Source organism: Rhopalosiphum maidis, chromosome 1 (genome assembly GCF_003676215.2).
Source record: "Rhopalosiphum maidis isolate BTI-1 chromosome 1, ASM367621v3, whole genome shotgun sequence".
NCBI classification, from domain to species: Eukaryota; Metazoa; Arthropoda; class Insecta; order Hemiptera; family Aphididae; genus Rhopalosiphum; species Rhopalosiphum maidis.
Window position 1 is genome coordinate 87,306,765 of NC_040877.1, and position 27,526 is coordinate 87,334,290.

The window sequence follows — 27,526 nt, forward strand, 5'->3', positions numbered from 1 at the left end:
AGGTTGATCTACAAAATGAAATTTTATGTTTTCATCTATTTTTATTTTGGTATTTTATAGGTATGATATAATCTTTTAGATTTATGTTTTTGAATTAATGACAATCTTTTGGTAACCATTTAGAGTACGAATTTAAGTATTAATTATTTCATTGTTCTTCGCTCATAATTGTTTTTTGAACAATCGCTATTTTGACCCGCGCTAAACAAATCGCGAAGGTGCCTGTTGTTTTTAATAAACGCTCACCACAGGACTGTACTTATTTTATTTAAACGTCCTTAATTATTTAAGTAATATACAAATATTTAGAAAATAAATTGACTCATTCGCCTTTATTAAAATACACAAATTATATTGTTGTATTTTATAAGACATAGCCAATCAGCATATCATATTATTAAATAATTTTGAAATAAGTCGAAAAAGTTTAAATGGAAATTAGTATGAGAATACGGTAATTTATGACGTTTGATGTAATATACAGAAAGTAGAATACCTATTTAAATTACTTCACATCAGGTTTTCGTCTGGTATTAGCAAATTCCAATCATGAATATTATTTGTGAGCATATGGTATTTTGTTTGTATTAAGTTATCTAAATTGTTAAATGTTAATCATATTAAAAGTAACGTTTTTACGGGCTACTTGGTTTATAACTGTAAAATGTCGAATAATGTTCTATTGAAAAGTGATAGAAAATAAAATTTTTGAGAGTTTGAATACACGCTATTGTGATATATGTAAATAATTGTAAGTATAATAACAAAGTTGTGCGGCAAGTACGCGTCGTAACTGACACGGAAAATAAAAAACTACACTATGCTATTTAAATGTTAAGGTTTTTTTACCATGCATCTATTCAACATATGAAAACAGCAAAAATTAAATTTACTAGGGGATATTTTTAAAGAGAACAAATAACAACAAATGTCATAGATATTGATGAAGAAAAAGGGGACAAACACTAATAAAGTGCTAATTTGAAAACAAACTTGTATAATAGATCGAAATCAGTTTATTATATTAAGTATTATTGAGAATATCGGGACGCCTGGTATGTACAATATTACCTAATAGTTAATCATACTTTGTTCGAATGACAAAAAAACGATAGAGATTAAATAAAAGTTTAAAATACACTAGTGTCGTAGAAGGATGTTGAAATCATGGATGATGATCCTAAATTTATTATTATTATCATCATACATATTAATTAAACGAAAACGTAAAATGGTATTTTCGTAATTAATTTTAAATCCTATTGATTAGTTGTATATGATTAAGCTATATAGATTTGTTAAAGTTAATTTTTTATAAATAAATTAGTTTAATGTAAAATGTAAAATTTGGTTTTATTTATTTTTGATTTAAAATAATTTATTTTTCATCAAAAACACACATGGTCTATTTAATTATATTATTTCTGTACATAAAATTTAATTATAAATTTAGATACACTATTTCATAATTTTTATTCTTTAAATCGATAATGTATTTGAAATGACATATTAAAAACCATATTGATTTACCATAAAATACATATATTCATAAAATATTATTATTCGTTTTGATGGACGAATGAGCAAGTTCACTAGATACCTATACTAAATTTAAGTAGTTATGGTTTATCGTAAAATTTAAACAAAAACTATTATGGGGGTATAGAAATAAGAATAAAACATTATTAACCTACATAGGTACAATAATATTGTTATACGAAGCATAATATTGTATTTGATCATGAAACGTATTAAACGGATTTCATATTTTGTTGTTTTGAGAGTATCAAGTATGTTTAAAATTTAAATTATTATTTTAATTTATATCCGTTATATATTACGTAATCGATGACATTGTATTAAATATACAAATAAAATAGAGTAGGCACATAAAAAATAAATTAACTTTTACATTATTAGTATATGATTATCACTATGAAATCAAAAACACTTGACAACGATTTTATGATAAAAATTACCTGTTAATATTTTAAAAGATTCAGTATACTATGACAGAATCCCACGGGGATTTTGAAAATCGTACTATAATAGTTAAATCTGATAATATAAAGGAAAAATCATTTTGGTGTCGTTATTTTTGTTTCTCATCATGAATTTTAAATAACAATTAAACAACTTAAACACACAAAACATCATCGTATTTTTTAACTATAAAATTATAAACCGTGAGAAAAAAGGATAGAATAAAAATTGTATAGAGAATTATTAATTGCACGGGCGAAAAACTTAATTTCTTTATCTTTACAGCGAAAAGTCTACGCGTACGATCGGAGTATATAGCCAATTATGTGGCTGGTAAACCATTGCAATAGAGTAATGTTATTTTTTAATATGAACTATATCTTTTATTTGCACTTATATTTATAAGTCCCGTACTATGGAAAAGAGTTACCGAAGTAGGTAAAAAACGCGAAACCGAAAATACATTGTTTCAAACGATGGTTTGATAACGGTCGGCTAAAAACAGTATGATAATACTTATTCCATTCAATCTATTATACTATCGATACGACCAGGGGCGTATTCAGAAATGTTTTATGGGGGGGAACAAACAAAAAGTTCAAATTTGCGTACATGGGGCGTAGAGTTGTAAAATGTCGTCTCATAATACGGCTCTGGACACGACTGACATTTCTAAACGTGTTGATAATATTCAAAAGACTCGTGTAGAAAATGGCCGATCGACGGACTCTGTCCGTAAAATATAACGATTTATCTCGCGGAATGCGATGATGTTTACCGGTGGAAAGTACAAATGTTTATTTTCGACGTTCGTCGCGCGCGTATATTATATAATAAAACACCGAACGCGTTAAACCGATCGCGTGTATTTACACATCGGTCGCACAGTCGTCGGCGTTCGGGTGACGATGGTATCGTCGAGTGACGGACGTGGCGGAATCGTAGACTTAGCGATAGGAAAAGGGAGAAGGGGTGAGAGGGTTGGCGATGGGGTGCACGTCGGCAGCCACGGACGCGGAGTTCCGGCGACGGGACGTCTCGGGTTTTTCCTAAGTAATCGGGGAATTTCGGCAACTTACCTACCGTCACCCCCCTCACGGGGAAAGGGCTGTAGCGGCGGCAAATTTTTCCGCGAGTAACGTGGGCGGAGCTCGCGCACGTCTGTACCGAAAAGCGTTGCGGAGCGTGTCGCCGACGCCGCCGCTGCCGCCCGCGGTGGTGACGGTGATCGTCGTCGGCGGCGTTGACGGCGGCGGCGGGCTAACAGTCATCTCGCGGTATCCGACACGGTGTGCCCGCCCGTTACAAGCGTACGTGTGTGTTTTGTCTCTCCGTTCACGTGCCCCCGACGAGAGAGTTCGCGAAAAACGCGGCGGAGAACGTCAATCGTCCGAATAGTATCTCTCGTGACATGTTCCCGTCGAGTCGTCGGCCGTAATATCGCACACACCGTAGTATTCACCCCTCCCCAAAATTTTTACGGCAGTAGGATTTTCGCGGTCTCATCGCCACCATGTGGTCCTTCACGCACGTTCGCGCGTCGCTAAGCGGTTTTGCATTAATCGTCTAGTCGCAGTTGATAACATTGTTATTGCGGCGGAGGAGTTGTGACGTCCGTGCAACTTCGCGTCACACAGTATTCGCGGACACTTTTGTCCCTCCCCCCCGCCACGTTCATCGTCCTTATTCGCCGAAACGAATTTTCGTCCCGCGGATCCCGAATTCCGGACACGTCGTCGTCGACTCGCACATGCACGTGCAGGTAAGTTCGTCTAACAGTGTGTAGTTTGGGTTCGCAAATGCAATAATAACAGGTGTCACGCGTCGAGTAGTCGACATCCGTTTTATTTTCGAGGTCTGTCAAGTGCATAACGATTTCGTAGAAAAAAACCCTGTCGTTTTTGACGTGAGGAGATCACTCGTTACACATCCAATGCACGCGGAATAGTGAACCGTATCATACGGTATTGAAGTGCCGTGGACCGTTATCTCGAAAGAATGTGGAAAGATTGAAATGTCTCGGTATCGCTGTTCTCACGAACGGTACATCGTGTGAGGGACGTATCGTCGTTTCGCATACTTTAGATTAAAGCGCGTCTTTGAAACACACGCGCTTCGGCGCGTGGACGAACCAATAGCGTTTAAGTTGACGTAAAGTTCCGGTTTCGTATGGTGATGACAACAGCCGTTGACCATATGGGAAAGCGCATTTAGAAGAGACCTGAACTGTTTTTGTGACGTTGTGTGTTATTAATTTTAAGAGGATCTTTACATTCAAATATGAAATGTACACACGTCAAGAAACCGTTTGGTGGAAATAATTAAAACGAATACAGTGTTATGGTTTAACGACATGTGTAGTACACTTATTTAATGAACAATATGTTATTGAAATAATAAAGGTATAACCTAACCATTTAATATTATTAAACAGTAACGTAGTAAAAATATATACATAAAATGAACATGTAAAAAAATCTAAATAAAAAAAATGCGTTAAAAATGTTGTAAATCGTGAGATTTGTACTGAAACTTTACACTTCAGATATTTTAATAATTATTTTGTTTGAGTATGATTTTAATTATATTAACCAATGTAAGCTACATCGCTTATGAAAAAAAAATATATATATATATATTATAATTATTTATTCCACACGCCTTATGAAACATTTATATCACTTTATACGTTCTTCAGTTATGCTTTTTTCATTTGGAAAAATAGTGGAAACGTTGTGCAAAGCAAAATAAAAAAAAAAAATAATTTATTTTTATCGATATAAAATTGTAAATTTTTAGTTCTAAATGTTGAGTTATGATCAATTTTCATAAATTAAAATGATATAATAAATTTAATTAGTTTATTATTTTTTGATTTAAGACTGAATTCTAAGACTTAATAGAAGACATCATATTCCCGATTTTGTAGAAAATAATATTATAATCAAGACTAATATTACAACATTTTAATTAAAATAAAAGTAACTTGACCACTCAATGTATATGTATACATATTTTATCACAAATTTATATTGAGATTTTTTTTAGTTTTGGACTTTGACTTTTATCATGGCTTTGCAATGATACTAACATCGTATTACATTCATAACTTTATTTAATAAACCGTTAAAAATATTTATTTATACTTAAGTATATTTACAGAAATAAATGATAGGGGTTGTGGTTAGAATCATTTAATGAATATATATTATTTTTATTTACTTACCATTTATGATACATTTTATAAACTAACCGTTTATTATCATTAAACAAGATAGAGTTACAATTATAACAAAATCCATACAATATAGGTAGCCACTAGTTTAATAAGTATAAGTAATTTAATTCGAACGCTCAATTCTCAATCACTGTTGATATACTTTTTTTTTATCTCTTTTCCAGCTATCTTAAGAGTAGTAACAGATCAAAACATATTATGGTTTTAAAGTTTGTGTAGGAAAAGTAGATACTGATACAAGTAATATACATTATAAATGTTTTTATTTTATAAAAGTTTGAGCAACTAGTAATTTAACCTTGTCATCAGTAGCGTGAATTCGTGAGTCAATTTATAACTTTTACCGTTGTACCTACTAGTTTTTATAACATTTTCATAGTTCAATCAATAGAATTTTCAAAATCAATTATAATAATCAAGTTAATGTTTAAAAAAAAAAAAAAAAGTACTTTAACAAATAAAAATGCATATACTATTATTGCATTATTATTATTTCATTAGTATAGAAGCAAATAAACTATTATTTTAAGTTTCAGTTTGATTTCATTTAGTAGTACTAAAAATAAAGCAGAAATTGAAAAATTTTAAGAATTTAAAGAAATCTAATTCTCTTCATTTGTATAAGAGCTCTCTTGATTTTGTATTTTAACTTTTTTTGTAAATGCGTAAATTATTATAACTGTCATATATGAGCAATGTCAAAATTTAAGTACAATTTTTAAATCTTTAAATCAGCCATGAAATGTATGTAAACATATATTTTCGTCCAAATTATGCGTCATAAATCTTATCACAATATTATACAGATAAATAAACAACAATACGAGAAAAAGTGTTGTATACAACTTGCACGTGAGTTCACTTTAATATTGTTATAACTAAAAAACACTACTACTTTTAATATGACATGGACATTTATTATGTTACTTTTAAGACATAAAAATTTAAGTTAAAAGTTCTTATTGCATCAAAATGGAATCACGTTTGGACACATTGTAAATCTTCAGACATAATAATATAATCAGTTACACAGATCGAAAATAAAGTTATGATAGGAAAATGAATAGTCAAGTTTCTAATGGATTCATCAATGACTGTTAAATATAATAAAAATCGACAAAAGTTTGCGGAATATACCCAATACATAGGTTAGGTTAGCAACATGACCATGTAATAAAGAGATTTTTAACTGATCACAATATATGTGTATGCAGGCACGTATACAGGGTTTGGGGTTCAAACCCCCCGAAATAATTTCGATTAACGAGGAAAAAATTGTTTTATTATGTTGCAGCACAATTTGTATTGCTAAATTTTTGTAACCACCCCCCACTTTTTTGGTGTACGTGCCTGTGTGTATGGTTCGGGACTTGTTTAAAAAATGTATACAAGTATGCAACTAAAAAAATAAATAACAATTATAAACCAAAATGTATAGTTAAATTTGAATTTGATTATTTATTAAATATCAATTATTAAGGCTCTTTTTTTATTACACTTAAAACTTACGAAATAATATGCAATTGAACATTCAGATACAATCACCAAAAAGTTTTCTGAAATATACAGAAACAATTAAGTAAACCCTAAGGGAAATAGTATTTTTAATACCAATCACTAATATTATGATATAAATATCCGATCAAAATGATTACATTTTATTAAATAAATTTTTTTTTAACATATAACAATACTTTTGTATAATATATACAAAAGCAAAGTCATATTATTACTTATAAAGTCACACATTTATATTACCTAAATACTAACCAATTAAGAATCCCCGAATCCTATATTATTATTATTTCCGAATACATAATAAAATAGACAAAATTCGTTTGTGTGGACAACTACAATATAATCATTATATAAATAGTTAATATCGGATTTTTGAGCGAGTTTAATGTTTCAATTTGTGTAAAACACAACTTCGATCAAAATGGAAACATTGCGAAAAAAGAACTGTGTGTAAAATAATATAATTATTAGGTAAAACAGCGCTATCCACCGCGAAAGTGCACTGCAGTTCGTTTAATAGGCACTCGATGTCTACTAATTGTAAAAAAAAAATATCAACTATAGCCGTACCGTATTTAGATGAAGGGGAATAATGCGTACCAGCGGCGGTCGGTTAAAAGTTATTTAACACTAAATATATTGTACAGAATAAGAGTAACCACCACTGAACATTTTCTTTTAACGTTTTATAATAATATAAAAATGTAAGAGATTAACGATAAGCTTTTTTTTCTCAATATAAAAATGTTATTACGAATTCGCAACAATATCCTGTAATATTATATAAGTACATGGAAAAACTTAATTTTTTCTATAAAATATTAAAACTCCAAAAATGAATAACTATAGGTTCATGATTTGTTAAAGTTGTTCATATTAAACATGTACTAAATACAAGTGGAAGTATCAAGTACGACTGTCGATGATTTTGAGAAAATAATTAATGCATTTTTAAAAATATCAAAAAAAATTCAATATTGTTAAACAAATAATAAAAGTTATATAAGTTAAAATAATATCTTTAGATAAAAGTCTATTATCAGGATTTTTATATGTATGCTATGCAATTTTTATTCGGGATTAACTCTTTGTGTATAAAAACTAAAAAATACATTTATTATATAAAATAAATACCGACATACGGTGATTCTCTTAAAAGGAAACATTTATTATTCCGAAAAATATATTTTTTTTAAATATTTTTAACATAATATTTTAGTGACGAATTTTTTTTCAAAACAATAATTTTAGAAAAAAGCTCTTTTTATTGCATTTATTATTGTTAGTTTTTATTTTTTGAATGACAACGCGCGTTATAAATTTAATATTTCAAACATTTTCTGAGAATTTTGGTAGATTAAAAATGAAAATGAAATACTTTGTACAGGTAGTTAATTAGTTATAATTATTTGAAGACGTCGTTAGAGTTGTGTTCTATTTATACTTATGATACAAAAATGTGGTTCATTATAATTAATATTTATCTCAATATTAAATACTTTTTTTTAATCCTATCGTTTTGTTTTAAAATATTTTGAGTTCATATATCATATAAAATAAGTAAATTTATTAAAAAAAAAAAAATAACATTCATAAAAGTAAAAATAGCTTTAGATGGTCCATAGCAGTTGCAATACTTTTAAAATATGTATTTATTTTTATGAACCATTGTACAATCAAAATTATATTTTTATTGATATATTTTAAATGATTAGAATAATATTTGTACATTTCAATGATGTAGTATGGGATGTCATGTCATAGCTGAAGATAGTGATATATTGTTTTAAACATTAATTTTTTTAAAAAAAAAATGAAGTTTTTTCATCAACTTATTTAATGCACAAAAATTCTCGAAAATATTTAAGTTTGACGTACAAAATTAATCATGTAAGTGTTCATCAAACTATATCGAAAAAAAAATTATAATAAATATTATACATTTTGAAAAAATTTCGTAGTATTTTAATGGCTTAAAATTATGACGTATGCATAATGTTTTCAATAACTTTAATACATTTGAATATAACATGCTATTTACAATTGTAAAATATTGAAACATATTAATAAAATAGTTTAATCACATTAATTGCATTTCAAATTGTTTAAAATTACAACACTGTTCATATTGGAATGATATGAATGTGTCTGCCTCTCTTTTTTTATAATTCCTAAAATCTCACCTCGACTCGCAGTTTTCAATCAATTTAATACTCCATCTCCAATACTATCATTTTGAACATTATACATGCATGGTAGGATTCGAGAGCTTTGCATCCAACACAATATTCTGACTGTACAGCTGAAATGTATTATACTACGTTTAAAATTAAAATTAAAATTAAAACCGCGATAAACGAGAATATAATCTATCGATATAGAAATTAGATAAACTGTAGGGCATACAAGTCCTCATTCAGTATCGTTTGCAGTAGTCTCGAATGATTTTTAATTTTAGACCATACCATACCGCTTAAAAAAAAAAAAAAAAAAACATATTTTACAGTATACTGTATATATTATATTGTATTAACGAGTTAATACAAAACGCGAGAAAACACAATAATATAATAGGAATATAATATTATGTGCTTCGGGTACATCATAATCTACTTAAATCCGGACAATGGTGACAAATGATTCCTGGATATTTCATTCATAAATCTTGTCGGTATATAACGCGTCTTTTTTATACAGGATAAATAAGTGCTATTATAATAATGTTTTTACTAATTATAATAATAATACATCATGTACTATAAACAAACTCTTACACAAATTATATTCACAGATACATAATTTCATATCAATATAAACCGTTCCAATGCTGTCCTAATTGTAACTATTGTTGTATATTAAAATGTAACTGTTTTATAAAATAAATTTGCATTTGAATGGCTTAAAAAAAAAAAAAAAATTCCAATTGTCTATACCAATCATTTGTAACCAAATTGTACGTTATCATTATTATATATACATTATAGTTGTATTGCATGGTATCGAAACAAAATCACAAATTGTATATTAAATAGAAAATTGAATTTGTAAAATATTTGATTTTATGATGATATATTATGCATTTTTAAGATTTATGAACCAATATTTTTAAAATATTTAATATTAAATCAAGTTGTAATCAATTTGATGCGATTCGCCGTTTCCGTTTAACGTCGTACACACTTATTGGTTAGTTCTTTCTTTCTTTATTTTTTTTTCAAATTCGCGACGCATCTTGAGTTTCTCAGATTGTTATACAAATATACGTTAAATCGCGAGTTTCTGCTGTCTAAGTAAACTGTAATATTGTAATATGCTTGCAAGAACAAAACAATATTCCTTTGTAATGCGTTTTGTTTGAATTATTATTTCTACATTCATACTTTATGGTTCTGGAGACGGAGAATTTGTTTTTAAACCGTACGCAGTACTCACATGCTGAATTTTTGAACATACCAAGCTTACTTCACTGGTTTTGAATACCTGTATACATTAGAAACGTTTCTTTTTAACAACGTGTCTGTATTTTTTTTTATTTCTGTTGTGTAGGCACTCGCTAAAATAATATAATACTACACACTCGACGATAATTATATATTATTAATTTGCAAAGTAAACTTTCATCACTTTAAACGATCATTTACACAATAATACGCATTGTGTTTTAAACGGTTGTACGGATAATTCTTAGTGGTTGAATAAATTCTCAAAACATGAAAAGTTTTTCTTTACATTTCAGTCATATGGGCCAATTGCTTTTGTTGCGAAAAGATTAAATCACAAAATGTATTGCACGCTTGTTATAATAATACACATCACTATACACACGCACAATAAATCAAATAGTTATTTTTTTCTATTATAAGTTTGTTTATTGTTTCAGCATAAACAATAATTATCGCTCATATCTGATGCGAGATGTCTGACTTTTGCTTTTTTTTTTTTAATGAATTAAAATACACGAATCGCTCCCATAGTTTCTCCTGTGGTACTCCACAAGCAAGTGGTTTTCGAATTGATTGCCAGACTATTAAAACTTAGGGTTACTTGTTCGCCAAGAGTGTAATATATTCGCACACAGAAGTATAAATATATCACGTCTTTAATGTTTTGAAATAATAACATTAACCTTATAGAACAACACAGTTGACTTCCGTCAAGGCGGGAGTCGCGAGATATTAATATTGTCCACGACTGACCTGTATCTGCGTATTCGTCTTATTGAAAATCGTCTTTCGAGATTCACAGAAGCTTCGCTTGAAGGAGTAGTCGATCCGGAGGCTAATTTATTTTTTAATATTATTATTAGTAGACAATTGTTGAGTACCTGTCGAATAAAATAACACAAATTCACTTGTCTGTGAGTAAAGTAACTACGATATTCTAACGTCAAATCGATGTGTACTTAAGTATACTGCGTGCATTCAATCTACTGCTGTCGCCTATCTGCGCATTGCCTGAGTTGAAAATGACTCGATCATTTATTAAATCTATCTGTAAACTACCCAAACTACACTATACATATCTAAATTTAACGTAAAATATTTATTTATTTTCGTCCGTGTATTGTCATACTGTTTTAATGTTTTTTTCTTGACTTCTCATTACTTTCTAAACGTATTCAAACGAGCCATTTGGTTTACGACAAACTTAAATCAAAGCTATGACTGTGAAAATGCGTTATAGACATAGGTAATGGTTATGGAACAATTATTATAAACAAATAACTATAATTAACAAATTAAATTTACAACTTTTATATTTTTAGGTAATATTTATGTTTTTTCGTACTTGTTTGACTAAATAATAATAATACACATATTAGTAAATCGTGTTTAAAATTTGAAAAAAAGCAATGGTCATGTGAGGATAGTCCATTAACAAAAGTACGTTTTTCTTTTATAATACAATAATTTATAAATATTTACATGCGCGAGTAATACTCTCCATGCAAGAATAAAACAAAATAAAATTATAGTTATAGTAGAGATAAAAAATGGATAACTGCATCGCGATAATATACACTGCATGAAAAAAGGGGCGTTTGATTTGTTACATACTGAAGTTTTTTTTTCAGTTATATGCAAAGTTTTTGTCAAAAATTAAAATGTTCATCTAAATACAATTTTTTTTTTTTTAAATATATTATACTTTTGTATACACATTATTTATTTTGTGTAGTAGACAATATTTCTAAAGAATAATTAATAATTATATATAAATTATTAATATTCAATTATTGTTGATCAAAATATATTTAATTTAAAACAGGCGTATACGATTTAGTGTTGGTTTAATAAAATATATTATTTGGATGACTAGTAAAATTGTAATCTCATGTTTCATCTTTGTGAAAGATGCTCAGTTTATATAATATATATGAATGAAAAAAACCATTCCAAAAGGTAAATATTCGCGTCGTAATGCCAAAGTACCGAAAGATATTTTCCCTGTTATTAAATACTCGATGGACAAAAGAAAGAAACCCTGTACTTGTGATGCTTTTTTTTCTTCTACAGTTTAAAATTTGAAACTTAATATATTTTCCCAAAGCGAAATCTTAGTCCCCGTATTTTGATCGTCAGATAAAATATTTATAAATGTTTAAAGAAATAATATAAATGAATAGTTTTTTTTTTTTTTTTTTAATTTGATGATTAGTACCATATACATTATTCACAGTTCTATTATGTTTCGGTAACAAATGTTCAGTGCCAAATGTAATATATATATATATTTAGTTTAACATATTATCAACTAATGGTACTGAACATTGATTTCACTGTTAAATTAACTCATTAACGCTTATTTTTTTTTTAACTATGTCTGTTTTCATTTTAAAAGCTTTAGAATAATTATAGTAATTTTTTTTAAAAACTTTTACAACGATAAATTAATTTTTACCTATATATGTGTACAAGATAGCCAAACATGATTAATTTATATATAAAAAAAAAAAAACGTTTTAAAATGTTTTTAATAAATACAATATATAAGCAAATTATTAAACTGTAATCAATTACTACAACTGTAACTACTGAATAAATACTCTCCAATAATCTTTTCAATAATACAAGGTAACACGTGTGATATAAATCGTTGAAACTATCATAATACTCTGAACTGACATGGTAAAATCATCGTACGTTAAGGACTTCCCATATTGCGAAAAATTTAAAATGTGATAAAGCATTTAAACCTTTTTTAAATTATTTTTAATGAATAATTTGTTGAATTTCCAATCGCTTAATGCGACTACAATTCCGTATTTATATATGGATTATATGATATCACGGCGATTAAAAGTATTGTACAAAAAAATTAAAATCTTTTACAATAAATATCATTTAAAAGGCATAAATATTTTTTGGTAATTTAATTTGCCACACGAGTGAAGTTTGTGTGACTATTAATTGCAGTATACAGTGTTTTGTAGTTTTCTGTAATTTTAAGATATCACGGTGTAAATCATTTATGATATGTATTCGTCTGAATCGCCAATATAAAACGTCAGAAAGTTACCGAATTACGTATGGGCATAATATATTTGCACAGAGTATTTTATAACTGTTTTTGTTATTATTAATATTATTATCATTTTCATGCCGGCAATTGTCAATAAATTTATTACATGTTATTTGTGAACGGCAATTCTAAAAATATGAAATTGTTGAGTATATAAATTCAATATAAAAGTTTAATATGTCACTTGTAATAGAAAGACCATCAGTATTATGCCGCGATCCATGATTGGGATCGCGTCGTTCGTTATATATAATAATAATAATATATATATATTTAACTACGATACGTTTGAATGACTTATGGTTTACGATTTAGAAAGCCTCGCATTGTCCCTCCTCGCCCCCCCCCCCCGGATCCAACAGGGTCCTTTCTATATATTATGTATAATACAACGTCCTCTTCTCACGCCATCTCACCACCACCACCACCACCACCATCACCACCAACCGACAATCATTCCCAATCCACTACCACCGCCAGCCGACGGCGATAGATTGTTCGCGAATCAGCAGGAATCTTTCTGGCATAACGTTTTTGTGGTAACGTAAAAAATTATTTACAACTCGGCAATAATAATAATAATAATAATAATAATCACGGCTTTGTATGTGGTTATTTCTTTATTTTATTGGCCTACACAATGGGTGCGAAAATATCTATTAGTTTCGTTGTTTATGCCTTTAACGTAGTACATACGTTTTAAAGAAATACAGACGTTGTATACGCGTAGAAGTTGAATTTGATCGCGTCAAACGCATTTTATAATATCTTTTCATCATTCTCTGCAGTTCAATAAACTATATAAGCAGATTGTATTGATATCACTGTTATATCATAATAGTCGTAGGTGGTAATCGTACGGATCTGATAAGACGAGTTTGGTGTTCCGAGAACTAATAACTTATCTTTTACGAATATATTTTTTCCTTGGTAGAGGAACTTTTTAACTGTGAATTTTTCGTATCGATTTCAGATGAAATGCTAACCATCATAAAAAAGGCGACGTAATGACTTAAACATCGCCTTGATCTGACCGAATACTTTATATATTTGGAAAATGGCAAATTGATCTTAAAAAGCTTTTATCGTGTATATATATATTATACTTCTATACAAGCGGTGCTAATTTATCGGCAGTAGACGAAAATAGTTTATCCTTCGCTAATAAGTGTGTGGCCAATATACGTTGAGGGGTTATTCTTCGTGTGTGTTTACTATAGCCGGAAACGATAGTAATGGAAACGCCGGAGAAGAGTTGGTAACCGTTTGAGAGGGCGGTGGAGAGGGAACATACCGGAAGGAAGCGTACAAGGAAAAAAGGAGGAAGAAAAGAATGTGTTCACCCGCCCAACGTTCTTTTTTTTTGTATGTGTAGGTTAGTTTAGGTGTGTGTGTGTGTGTGTTTAGTGGTGCAAAAATGGTCGGTCAACAAGTGCTCCTCATCCAGCAACACATATATTGTTCCTATTATGATAATGCGTTATACACGTTAAATTAATATTAGTTATTGTAAATATATACATAACATAAATAAAATAACATTTAATTACAATAATATTATATATGATGTTGTTATATTCCTTGCGGCTGTAGAAAATATTTCTAATAATTATTATAATTTAAACAGACAATTAAAACGTCTGCTATAGATTGAAAATCATTCTGAAAAAAAATAATTTTATGTATAAAAACAGTATAAGACTGTAAATAGACCAAAAATGTTTGTTATATTTTTCAAATTATTAGTAAAATGTTTTCAAACAACATCGAATAACAATATATTTTAACCTGCAATCTCCTGAAAAATTGTATATTTAATTTAAAAATAATCGGTTAAACAAAATTATACTTCTATTAATATTATTTATACTTAAATTGATGTTAAATATTACGGTTGATGCCTTTTTTAAATAAAAATATGTAAAAATAGGTATTTACGTATCTGCACCTGACGAAAATTTCATTATTCACATACCTAATTTTGCAGCCGACTGCTTTTATTTTCATAGATATTTAGATATCATAGGTGATTGATTACATAACATCATATTTTAACAATAACATTTTTGTTTTGGGTAATATTTTTATAACATTAAGATTCTGAATAGAGCAATAGATTTATTAATGTGTGACTTATTTTTAATCCAATCATTACCTCTTGAATAATTAAAAATGCTTTAATATTTAATTTCAAGGGTAGATTTTACTAGGAAATTTAAGCTTGTTGCTACTTTTGGTACTCAAAATTAAATTAGATTAAATTAAAAGAATGATTTTCAAAATAATTGGAAGACTAAAAAAAAAAAAAATAATTAGATTTATTTTTATTGCAACAGACTAAAAAAATAACTATTGATACTTGAAACATTTACTAACCATTTAAACGAAAAAATTTGAGGTATCGCATTATTTTAAAAATATTTATTCACTTTTTAAAAATATTTACCAATTTTAAAAATGTAAGAATGCCGAAATTATTTATATTTTAATGTTTTTATGGTAAAATATTTGGTTTATTAGATAAATACCTTAAACATGTAACATACATTACGTTCTTTATAATATGTTGTTAAATTTATTATCGTACATAACAATTTAAAATATTAACATTACATAAGACATTTTAAATTTTCAATTTTTTTTAGCTTATTTTTTATAAGACAAGTGTTAATATTTGCTTAGTAAAAAGCTTGAAAATTAAAAAAAAAAAAATTTTAATAACTTTTATGGCTATAGAAATTTAAAAATATCAAACATAATACATATACACAAATTATTTTTAAAAGCTTTTGAAGTTAAGATTTAATCAAAAATGAGGGATGTTGTTATTGTGTTCTAATTCCATACAATGTCATAATTTGACAGATTTCGGTACTTTATAAATTATATTATTACATCTGTACTTTTCTGAATATTAAATTGGATTAATTTTAAGCTATTTATATAACCTATGCACAAAGTTCTATGGTTCGTTTGTATTAACCTATAAGTTTATAACACTACTTTGTATAAATTAATATTTTAATTATTTTAATACTGTAAAATATATTATAATTATGATTAATTTTTGTTAGAAATTAGTTCAACAGTGTGCATTACTAATAGTTAATAAGTATATAAATTATTGAAACATCATTGTTCATTAGTATATCCTGCTGATAGACCATCTCAACTCTAAATCATTTTTCGTATTACAGTTAATCAATTGATGGTAATAGGTAAACTCACAACAAAATTATAATCTAGAATTTAGAGTATAGGTACTTTTCAGATAATTATAAATATAAAAAATTAAAAATATAAGTTGTACTATTATTTAAAAAATATATAATGTAATAAACCAGTACGTATATTGAAAAAAAAAAAACTTAAACTATATTTATAAGTTTGTGTTTTAAATATATATTATTTAAATATATACATAAATAGTATATATATATATATATATATATATGTACAAATTTATTAAAATTATGAAATATTAGAAAATAACAAATACTTGACTTTTTGACTTATAATATAAACTTCGTATTGATTTTATAATAAATTTATGTAATTAAATGTAAAAAAAACAATGTCATATTTTTATCTAATTTTTTAATATGTATTATTAGATTTTATGAGAAATTAACGTATTTATTTTTATTTTACAGTCGATTTAGAGTCATATAATATAATATATATATTGGTATATTTAGTAATAATATGATATAATTTACAGTCAATTTGAATACATAGGTTCATTTATATTCAGCATATAGATAATATTATAACAACATTTGGTGACATATTTATTTTAACGATTATGTGTTAATAGTTTAATCAATTTTATTACTGAATACTAATTATTGCCGTGCAAATATTAAAAGTGGATAAATAGCTGTCTGGGTGTTATGTTATAGCATATTTAATATTACATTATTGTATCCGGCTTTATAATAATTTCGTATGCTATACAGTTGATGATTAAAAAATGTCATTATGATATAACCTGTAATTATTTTTAGTAGCAGTACAATAGTTTTATGTATACTTGATCAAAATCTAAAATAAATGTGTAAATACGAAAAATTCACATTTAAAAAGTTCCATTACGATGGAATTAACATATTGGTATCACACAAGGTATTCGTATAAAAATAGATTGTCCAGATGAACATTTAACAAACTATGAGTTGAAGTTTTTGAAACGTTAAATCCGTGCCCTTAGATTTTATCAGATTTATTGATTATTAGCTAAAAGTATTATTTTATAGCAAATTAGCGAAGATCTATTAATATCTATTAAGTATTAGGTAGTTTAAAATGTTTAATATTATACCAATTTTTGTTTTTGTAAAACCATTTTTAAAGTCGTTTATAGATACGTAGATTTGAATAATGTAGAAACTATTTATTCAAATTTTAGTTTGGGTATGTCAACAATTTAAAATTCCAACTGAAAAGCCACGATATTTTTGAAAATAATTTTACATTTCTAAAAAGTCATTATACGACCTTTTGGTAAAAATGTTGTCTACTGTTTTCTTGATTGAATGACATCTAAAAGAAAGAAACAATCTGAAAATCTGGAAGACAAAAGGGATTGTATAAAAAAAAAAGGTTAGAATATTTTTTTGTTAATGATTCTATGTTCTCGAAGCGTATATTGAGCATAAGTAGCATACCGAAAAATATGTACTATATTATAATATTATTATAGTTATACTACTTATACTCAACAACAGCAACACAAACTAGCTGAAATAGTAGAAACATAAAATATTATGTACGAGGTAGGACAGTGGTGTAGCTAAATTGCCTACACTGAACGCCATGTCATATTTTATATTAATGATATTCAAAATAATACGTTGATACTAAAAGAAACGGTGATGTTTTAGAGTGAAATGGGTGCGTGTTAAGCGAAAGGATAGGGAAAATCGTCAGTCTCCTTAAAATAAGTTTAGTTTTAATTTTTTTTTTTTTTTTTTGTAATAATATTGTACCTTAGCATTAATTCTTACAAATTATAAGTCAAATGTCGTCAGTGGATCACCATCGAAGATTATTTAGTATATAATTAGGGTTTATTCTTTTTGATTTGGTGGGTAACTTTTCGTTTCAATGTCGTCATTAATAGTAATATTGATATATAATGTAAACGTAATTGAATATTTCTTGTGGCTACGACTTGTTATTATTTTATTATTAGATATTAACATTAGATATTTCACAGCACACTCTTCATGTTTTGTTTACTAATTAATGATTATTTCATATTTATTAGTCAATGACGTGCTCTGCAAAGTACGATAATAATTATTATTGTTTTATAATATTAACCCTTTTTCAATGTTAATTTTTTATTTATTTGTATTTCTGTGTATTATGTTATAGTGTTATAACTTATAAGTTAGATATACAATCAAAATACCACGGCACGTAAAAATATATATATATCATTTACCTATTAAATATAAAATTTATTTTATATTATTAACTTATTTATGGAAGTGTCGTAATACCAATTTTAAATATAATCTACCTATTGTACCTATATAATATATACAATTTAACATCTAATAGATTTATTTTTTTAATTATTTTTTATTTAGGTTATAAGATTGGTTAAGATGTATCAGGACATGATGTACCAATGCATCAAAAGTGATTTAGTACCGCATCATATTCATAGAGACAACGACGAATCAATTAGATAACATTTTAGAATGATTTTAAAAATTTAAGAAAAGAAAAATATACCTAATATTACATGCACGTATAATTTGTTGAGAATGAATGGAATTATAAAATGATTGAATTGATTATACCATGTGAAAAAGAACAGGTTATTATTATTTAATTAAAATAAATTATTGTTAAGTAATATAATTTTATAAGCGAATAGTTATCTGAAAAAAGATTTATTTATGAGCGACTCTTGAAAAATATTTTTTCTTGAATATCGATAATATGAAAAACATATTCTATAAATAAATGTGTACGTTGGACATATCAAAATAAAAAAAACAAGATTTTGAATCTCAAATCACCTCCCCGAGTCAGTGATTAAAATCGTTCCAAGTCGGAGTCATGACCCTCGGTAAATATGACTCAACTTTACAATCGAAATGTTCTTACCTTTAAATGGTTGGTCGTGTATCAGTTCAACATGTGATACGTATCATGCTCACGCCTCACGCGAACGCAGCTATTATTATGCCTTGATAAATAAACACGACGATTTCTATTCGTCATCAATGGGAATCAGTCTTACTTTACATCGTTACGATACTATTGATACGTTATCGACGTTGCACGGAAAAATCGCACTACACAATATATAATACGACTCACTTGTATGTTGCCCGCGCGTAATAAGTATTATTACTAATAACGTAATGCATGTGCTCGGCGGATGATGATTCGTTTTACGGTCTTGTACCCACGAGATCGACGCGCAATTCCGTTCTCGTCGAGTTTATATCGTATCGTATTAAATCGCTATATTTGATATTATAGTTATTATTATTATTATTATTATTATTTTATACGACCGGTGTGTGTATATGTGTGTAAGCGGCGTACGTGTTTACGAGTCGCGCAGAGTGATAAAACAACAAACTCGGTCATAACATATTATTATTATGATAATATGTATATATTTATCGTGTAAATTTAGCATTCGGCACCGGCACAGGAATCCGACCGGCGAACGTGGTGTGCAGATTTTCGATACATTTACATCGAAAAAGTTTTTTCTAACCCGCATAAATTATATGAGAGTATAACGGTTATATTTTAGCTATATTATACTTTCTCTGGCGTGTAATACATACCCGTTAAATTAATGTTACACGTGAACGCATAATACGCGTACATGTATTATAATAACATCACATATTATTGCACTCGCGGGGTTATTCAAGACGGTCAACGAATATCTTATTAGTCGTTACTATCGTATTTAATATACATATATATATATATATATATATATTATAATTTATATCGTACTTTCTCGCGCATATTTTAAGTTATTAATTTTATCGTCAAATCGATCCGCGATTGATAGAATCGCGAAAACTCTTTGTTGTCGGATATCATCGTTTTCAGCGTCGAACACTAAACATTTGTGCATTCCAGACCATGAGAAAATCGTATAAATTGGCACTCTGCAATAACAGAATCAAAAATAAATAAATAACAAAACACGTTTAAAAAGTTTCAACGATATTCATTCGAAGGAAGAATGTATTGAACGTAAATACATAACTTTCCCGTGTACACTATAGCTCATTTCGTTGCGGATAAAATATTACGGTTTTGGTTGATATTGTTTTTCTGAAATGATAAATATTTTGCCAATACTCTATACGGAGAAAATATTACATGAATACAAATTTCTATTAACCAGTCATTGCACAATTGCTCGTGTCTTTATAAAAAAATAATAATAATAATAATAATAACGATTTCAATACATTTTTAATTTTAAATTTTTTCGATACATAGCGTTTGGAATAAAAACATTGATATTACACGAGTTTATGAATATTGGATCGTTAAAAACAACAATAATTACAATTAATATAAATAAATTACATATTAATTTAGAAAAAAATATTGGTCCCGAACTTTGAAATCATTTATTATTATTTAAAAACAGGTATTCAAAATGGCTTACATGGATTTTCTTTTTTTTAACAAGCAAAATGTAGTATTTTACAATTTGCACGGCTTTTGGTTTTTGCAAAACTTTTTAAATTTTAAGTGACTCGTCAGCTTTAATGTGCTCACACGCAAACTTACTCTAGCAAGTAAACCACGCATTTTCCGCTGAACACGGACTAATCAAATAATGAAACTTAAAAACAAAAGTTTCAGTAGCAAGTATATGATGTCTTAATGATTCGAGAAAGGGAGTTAAATTAAATAGCTTCTGTTCTGTAATTGTCTTCTAAGAATTTTCGAAAATTGAAAGTTTAAATGATACCACAACCATATCGAAATTTCAAATAATTTATCAAGTCGATTGAAATAATAAACCTACATATACATATAAAATACACGCATCTCTATAACATTAAACATTAAAAATGACAAGTATAGATAAGATTTGTATTTTATTAATATATTTGACTTTTTACTATTTTTTAATTGGTATTTTAGAGTAAAGAGTACAGTTATTTTTATTTAGAATGAATAATTAATTGTCACATGTGATTCATATTATGTGAAATAATAATAATAATAATACTATTACATACCACTACTTTGCTCAAAGACTAGTGCAGTGAGATGATTTCTAATATTCATTTTTCGTTTTCTATCAAAATATTTAAAAAATATTACTTATTCTTATTCAGAATTTAACAAAATTTACTAAATTTAATTTACAAAATTTATTAAACTGACGTAACAAAACATATTAGGATACAAAAACATATAGAAATACATTTAAAAATCTGTAAAAATGTTCAAATGTTTGGCCTTCAAGTATCACCCAAATTAGCCTGTACAAGTTATTATTTTTTTTTCTCACGTTAGGTTACTACTAGATGAAGTACACGATATATTACTTTTAAACCTAAAAATAAAACACAATTTATAATACGTTTTAAATTGCATTTTAATAATATAAAGTATGTACAATTCGAACCTCAATAATTCAAAAACATTTATTACTCGAATTTTTGTTTTGTTATTTGAAGGGTTTAATATCATTATCAATATTGTATACTTAACTAATACACGTAAAATTTATTTTTTACGCTTTACTCCTTGAGATTCGATTAATTTTGATAAATGATAGTATTTAAAGAAAACAAATTAACAAAGTACTTATACAATAACACAATAAATAGAAATCATCTTTTTAATTGCATTCATCACATATCGCGTATCGTAGTTATTACTTAACGGTAGTAGTTGGCGCACGTTTAATATAAGCTTTAACAATAACTAATATTTATATATAACGGGAATTGTGCCAATATATCACTACTGTGTGTAATAAATATTTCTTATAAATTTAACTTCATCTGATAAACTATGACTTATTATCCCTCCATAGAATTACAGTTATATTTATTTACAGTCAATAAATAAATAGTTTAAGAATATCCCGAAGAATATTTTATTCCAATAACATTTTCATGTCTAAATAACTCTATTAGAATATGAATTTTCGAGTTTTGTATATTAATAAATTGTGCTAAACGTTTGATTTCTGACATGATTTTTGTTTTTATGATTGATGGCACAAGGAAACATTCTGGCTGCAAAATCTTCAGAATTATCGTTTTATTTCAACGTAGTTTAAATTTAAAAGTTACAAAGAGAGTCCGAATAAATTTCATCGTTAAGCGAAAATTTAGCTCTAATTGGGAAACTATTACGTGTCGTAAAGATGGACAATTTTACATGCGTATTTAAAAAAATCGTTTATATTTTAAACTTTTAAAGTGTTAATTTTATAATTAATAATATATTATATGTTAATGTTAAAATATATCCTTAAGTTTTTACTGATACACATTGTTCTAGTATAATATACTTAAATTTATATAAAATTAATATATGTATATCTTGTTATGAGAATTGTTCGCAATACCTGATAAATATTAGTCACTTGTGATAATCCTATTTTAGAACTCCAATATTTCCAACAATTCTTGGGCTAAGTATACCTTGTCTTGAATCCAGTGGCAAATATAAATGTAATAAAATCATTAAAAACAGTTAAAATAAAACAGATGTATTTCAACAATGGATAATATTGTATTATAATACGCTGGATATTTTTGTAATTGGGAGATTAAGCGTTGGTGGCTATACAAGTACGATTTTGTGTAATTAAAATATATCTAGTCTACTTTACAAATCAAAGTGCTATACTAGTGGTTAGAGTAAAAATAAATAATAAATAACATTAAACATTAAGTACTGATTATAATAGTATTTTTTATCCTAATTATTAATACTTGACTATATAGTTCATAATTATAATTTTGCCTTATTCAGTTAAATTTTAATATTTAAAAGTTCATTGATCAATAGTCGTAATATTGGTCCTCATAAAAAATGATATAATATATTTATATAATAATATTTTAAAATCGTTTTGTTTCCAATTAAATCAAACACTGTACTATGTTAGATAAAATTTCGTTTCATTATTTTAATATTTTATCCGATTTGACGCCTTGAATTATTTATCGTACACATTTTCCAACAAATAGACCTAACCAGTGTAAAATTGTTCATATCTTGACTACAACTGTAACTGGACTTTGTGTACAATACTCGATGTCCTGCTTTTCCCGTAACATATTATTTATGTCTTATATTTCTGGTAAGTACCTACTTATAAAATAGTTAATTCCTTTTAGACCCGTCTGCGTCTAAAAGGAATTAGGAAATAAGTCCATCTGTAGCTTTAATAAGTACATAAATATAATTTTTATTAGGCCGAAACCTTATTCCTGAATATTGTATTAATCCTACTAAACAAAAAATACAACAAATGATTAGGGTATTCTATATTTTATTTATATTATACAATTTTAGCATATTAATTGTGAATGCAAAATAGAAAATGGCGTATTCACAAAAAAAACTATCACTATGTTAGTTATTTTTAATCGCATTCTTAGGATTTACAATAAATAAATTTCACGAAACAAAATATTTATTCACATTATTACTATATTATACCTGTGGATTTTATTAAAACCATTTATAATATATGACATTATATTATTATGATTTACACTGTGAATAAGTTAGGGACATATTATGCACATATTTATGAGAAGAAAATTTATTACACTAAATATGGGACGATCGTCAGAGGAGAACACTGAAAAGTTCAATAATAAATACCATTCGATTTGAAACAAAATTGTAACTTCGCCAAAGTATATAGTATCACAAACGTCTTTGAAGGGTTTCAAGGGATTTCTTATAGTCATTGATATTAAACCGATAGCACAAAATTGCATTAAATGCGTACTCGTATTGTGTTTAAGTAAAACCATGACAATATTATAAAATATTCATAGTATTTCATGTATTTTGTATATCTTATTATGACGCATTATATGCATTTTACATAGGATGTAATCGTGTAATTGGTTATTTTTTTTTTTAATTTAGCGGTATACCATACAGCGATAGATTCCCCGATATCTATTTTCAGTAATGATATTATGTAGATTGGCGTAGATTAAATATGTTGTCGACAAATAATTAAACGTCATTTACGCGTAAAGGAATTTACAAACATATTTTTTTAGCTCAATAAAACGTATTAAAAACCTACGATACGATATTGCACTATAACTATTATTTATTTGAAAGGAAGAAATAAAAAGCAAGGTTACCTATACGTATCCTTTAACGGTTTTTTCTTTTTTTTTTTTTTCTAGAGTTATTTTGTTCTAAAGAAAGTCCAAGACCCAAAACTTTGACAATATCAACCCAGAAGACTGTATACACGGCAGCCGTATGTACATACCTCACTAAGAATATTGTGATAACACTCGAATTCGAGGGGCCGAGAAAAAAAGTACAGAGAACTTTGAGTTCTAGTCTTCGATCATTTGTTGTCTAATGCGTATTGCGTATATATCTACGAGTATACACTCTGTCGTTTTGTTGCGACGTTTCGTTCGCGAAATGCCTGTAAACGATTTAATTTAAAAATAAAACACGTCACATATTTGTTTTTTACGATCAGCAATTTTTAATTCGTAGTATAGTCTCGTCTTTATTATACGTATTAAATACTATGTTTATCAACGGTTTTGTGTTATTTATGTTTTTTTTAGCGTAATTTTACAACAGTGGAACCATTTTACGTTATCTGAGCACGTAATTATCAGTTTAGGCCTCTAAATATAATTCTCGGTACGCGAGAAGGCCTGTTATGCTCCAGGGGCTTGTTCCTTATGTTAATTTTAACTTATCATTTTTTTTTATCTTATTAAACCTTAAATTATTATTATTATTATTATTATTATTATTATTGACTCCACCGTATTATTTGACGCCTAGAACGAATTTACAAAAATAAATTATAATTTTAAATACATATTACGTTTATTAATTATTTTCGACGAGAAATTTAGGACCAGGTTATTGAATTATTTACAAAGTCTTAGAATTTATTTGCATAATATTTAAATTGATCATACAATTCAAATGTGTATTTATTAAATTAGAACGATGAGGTAATCTATTTGTATACAAATGAAAATAATATGGTTTTCGATTTATTTTATCGATATAATCGTATTATTATTAAGTATAATATTGTTATAGTGAATAGTGATTGTTTATCGTTTAAAATTATAATTATTATCGATGGCTTCCCATTGTTATAAAAACCTTATGTGTTTGAACATAAACTTTATAGTATTTTACGAGCACATTTTATCAATATTATTAGGAATTATCCGATTGTTGAATTTTGTTAATCCCACAGTTTCGTTTATATTAATAACATTAATTTATTATCGCTATGCAAAGTTACTTCGCGGGTGCTATGTTTGAACCATCAAATAATGTTTTTTATCTAATGGACTGAGCGGGAGGTTGCGGCTGATGGACTATATGGATACAGCGGGACCGCGTCGGATGGCGTTTTATATAAATAAAAATTTGCATTTAAAATATGCAGTCCAACACTTTTGCCGAGTTGATAAAATTGATTTATATTCGATGATACCTGGTTGGAAACTTTAATCGTCGTCAAAACTTAAATACGCAATGACCACAAATTGACATCTTTGCGTATTGGAGTGGTTTCAAATTTTTAAAGTACCTTATATACGCCCAAAGTTTCGTAAAAGCTACACACACACACACGCGCGCACATTTATATATATATATATATATATATATATTGTAACTAGTATATAAGAGTTTTGTGAGTGTATCTCATACATTTTCCCTGTGGATTCTGTCTGTATACTCGGTTTCGTCCACCGGGTCTTTGAGCGAAAAGGGAAAAAAGTTTCGTTTTAGTCTCCTCTACGGGTCTGAAGACAGGGGTAACTATGAATTATTTACTTCAGCAGCACAACGGACATCGGTCTCCCGCAGTGGGTTCACACAAATGCCATTAATGTAACTAGCGGCGTTATTTCTTTAGAAATGCTTGCATTATTGTTTATGGTTTAGTGTAAAAAGAAATAAGAGAGAATAAGAGCTTAACTATATGTTTATAAGTATAAATATATTTAATATATATATATCAATATGCCTCTAATTGGACAAGAAAAATATTACACAAATATTATACATTTCAAAAGTTTTTCGAATCAGACATATTAGATTTTGGTTTGGATATTATTTATTTATTACTTATATTATCTACGAATATAATAATATACATAATTTAACTAGAAATATATTTGTACTCAATACACTATTACATAATTTTTTGTAAGTATACACTACGAAATAAATATCGGAGCATTGAAAACGGATATGATAGTTTACTCATAAAAGTAAAACTTGAAAGCAATATTATTGCTGATTTTTTTTTCATTATGATAGAAAACTATTTAAAAAAACAACTGAGTTTAACAAAGATTATAGTTTTATCGTATTATTAACTAAACACAAAGTGCTATTATAGGATGAATTAAGCGTATTTCGCTTTCATACTTATGAGTTTTTTATTACTATTGTCGTTTTGAATTGAACATTTTGTTTTGAGAGCATATATCGATTGTAGTCGATACACGAAAATATATACGTTCAATTTCCGTATTTTTGACAACGCCGTTTCAAAACAAACGTTCGGGAATTGTTGTGTTATCGAAAATATCGCGTGGCCGAGTAGATATAACAATAATATAAACGCATCGTATCGATTTTCTGGTTTCGAAACAACAGTTACTTTAATTTTTACTAGAGCCACAACATAAAAACGTATTAGATAAAAGGATAGTAATACGTAATATACCTATTACCTAATCACGAAACGTGTGTGCTTATATACATTTATTGCAGTGAAAAAAGAAAAATTACAACATATGAATTCGCCGAGTAATAAACGGACGAGTGTGGATGCAAAGAAGACGAATGATGCGCCGCATAATATTTAATTTTACCTACTTCGTAATTCATAATATGCTGACCCGAGTGCGCGTCCGTGAGGTTTTATAATTCCGGTAGTTTTTTAAACGGACTCCGCGAACAAACGGAAATAGAGAAAAGTGAATAACATTACAGTATACGTTTACGCTATACTTTACAAATCGCTACCGT

General features: G+C 27.5%; 1 protein-coding gene across 3 annotated transcripts in view; it reads left to right on the plus strand.

Moving 5' to 3' along the window:
* The first annotated feature begins 3,270 nt into the window (after positions 1 to 3,270).
* LOC113557345 (lachesin-like) overlaps positions 3,271 to 27,526 on the plus strand; it is a 187,494-nt gene continuing 163,238 nt past the window's right edge. Inside the window, exons 1-2 of one of the 3 annotated variants that reach the window (XM_026962809.1) lie at positions 3,271 to 3,745; positions 24,676 to 24,815. The gene's annotated coding sequence lies outside the window, so the exon portion shown is untranslated. The remainder of the gene's footprint in view (positions 3,746 to 24,675; positions 24,816 to 27,526) is intronic. The other 2 variants (XM_026962808.1, XM_026962810.1) reach the window with 2 other exon arrangements.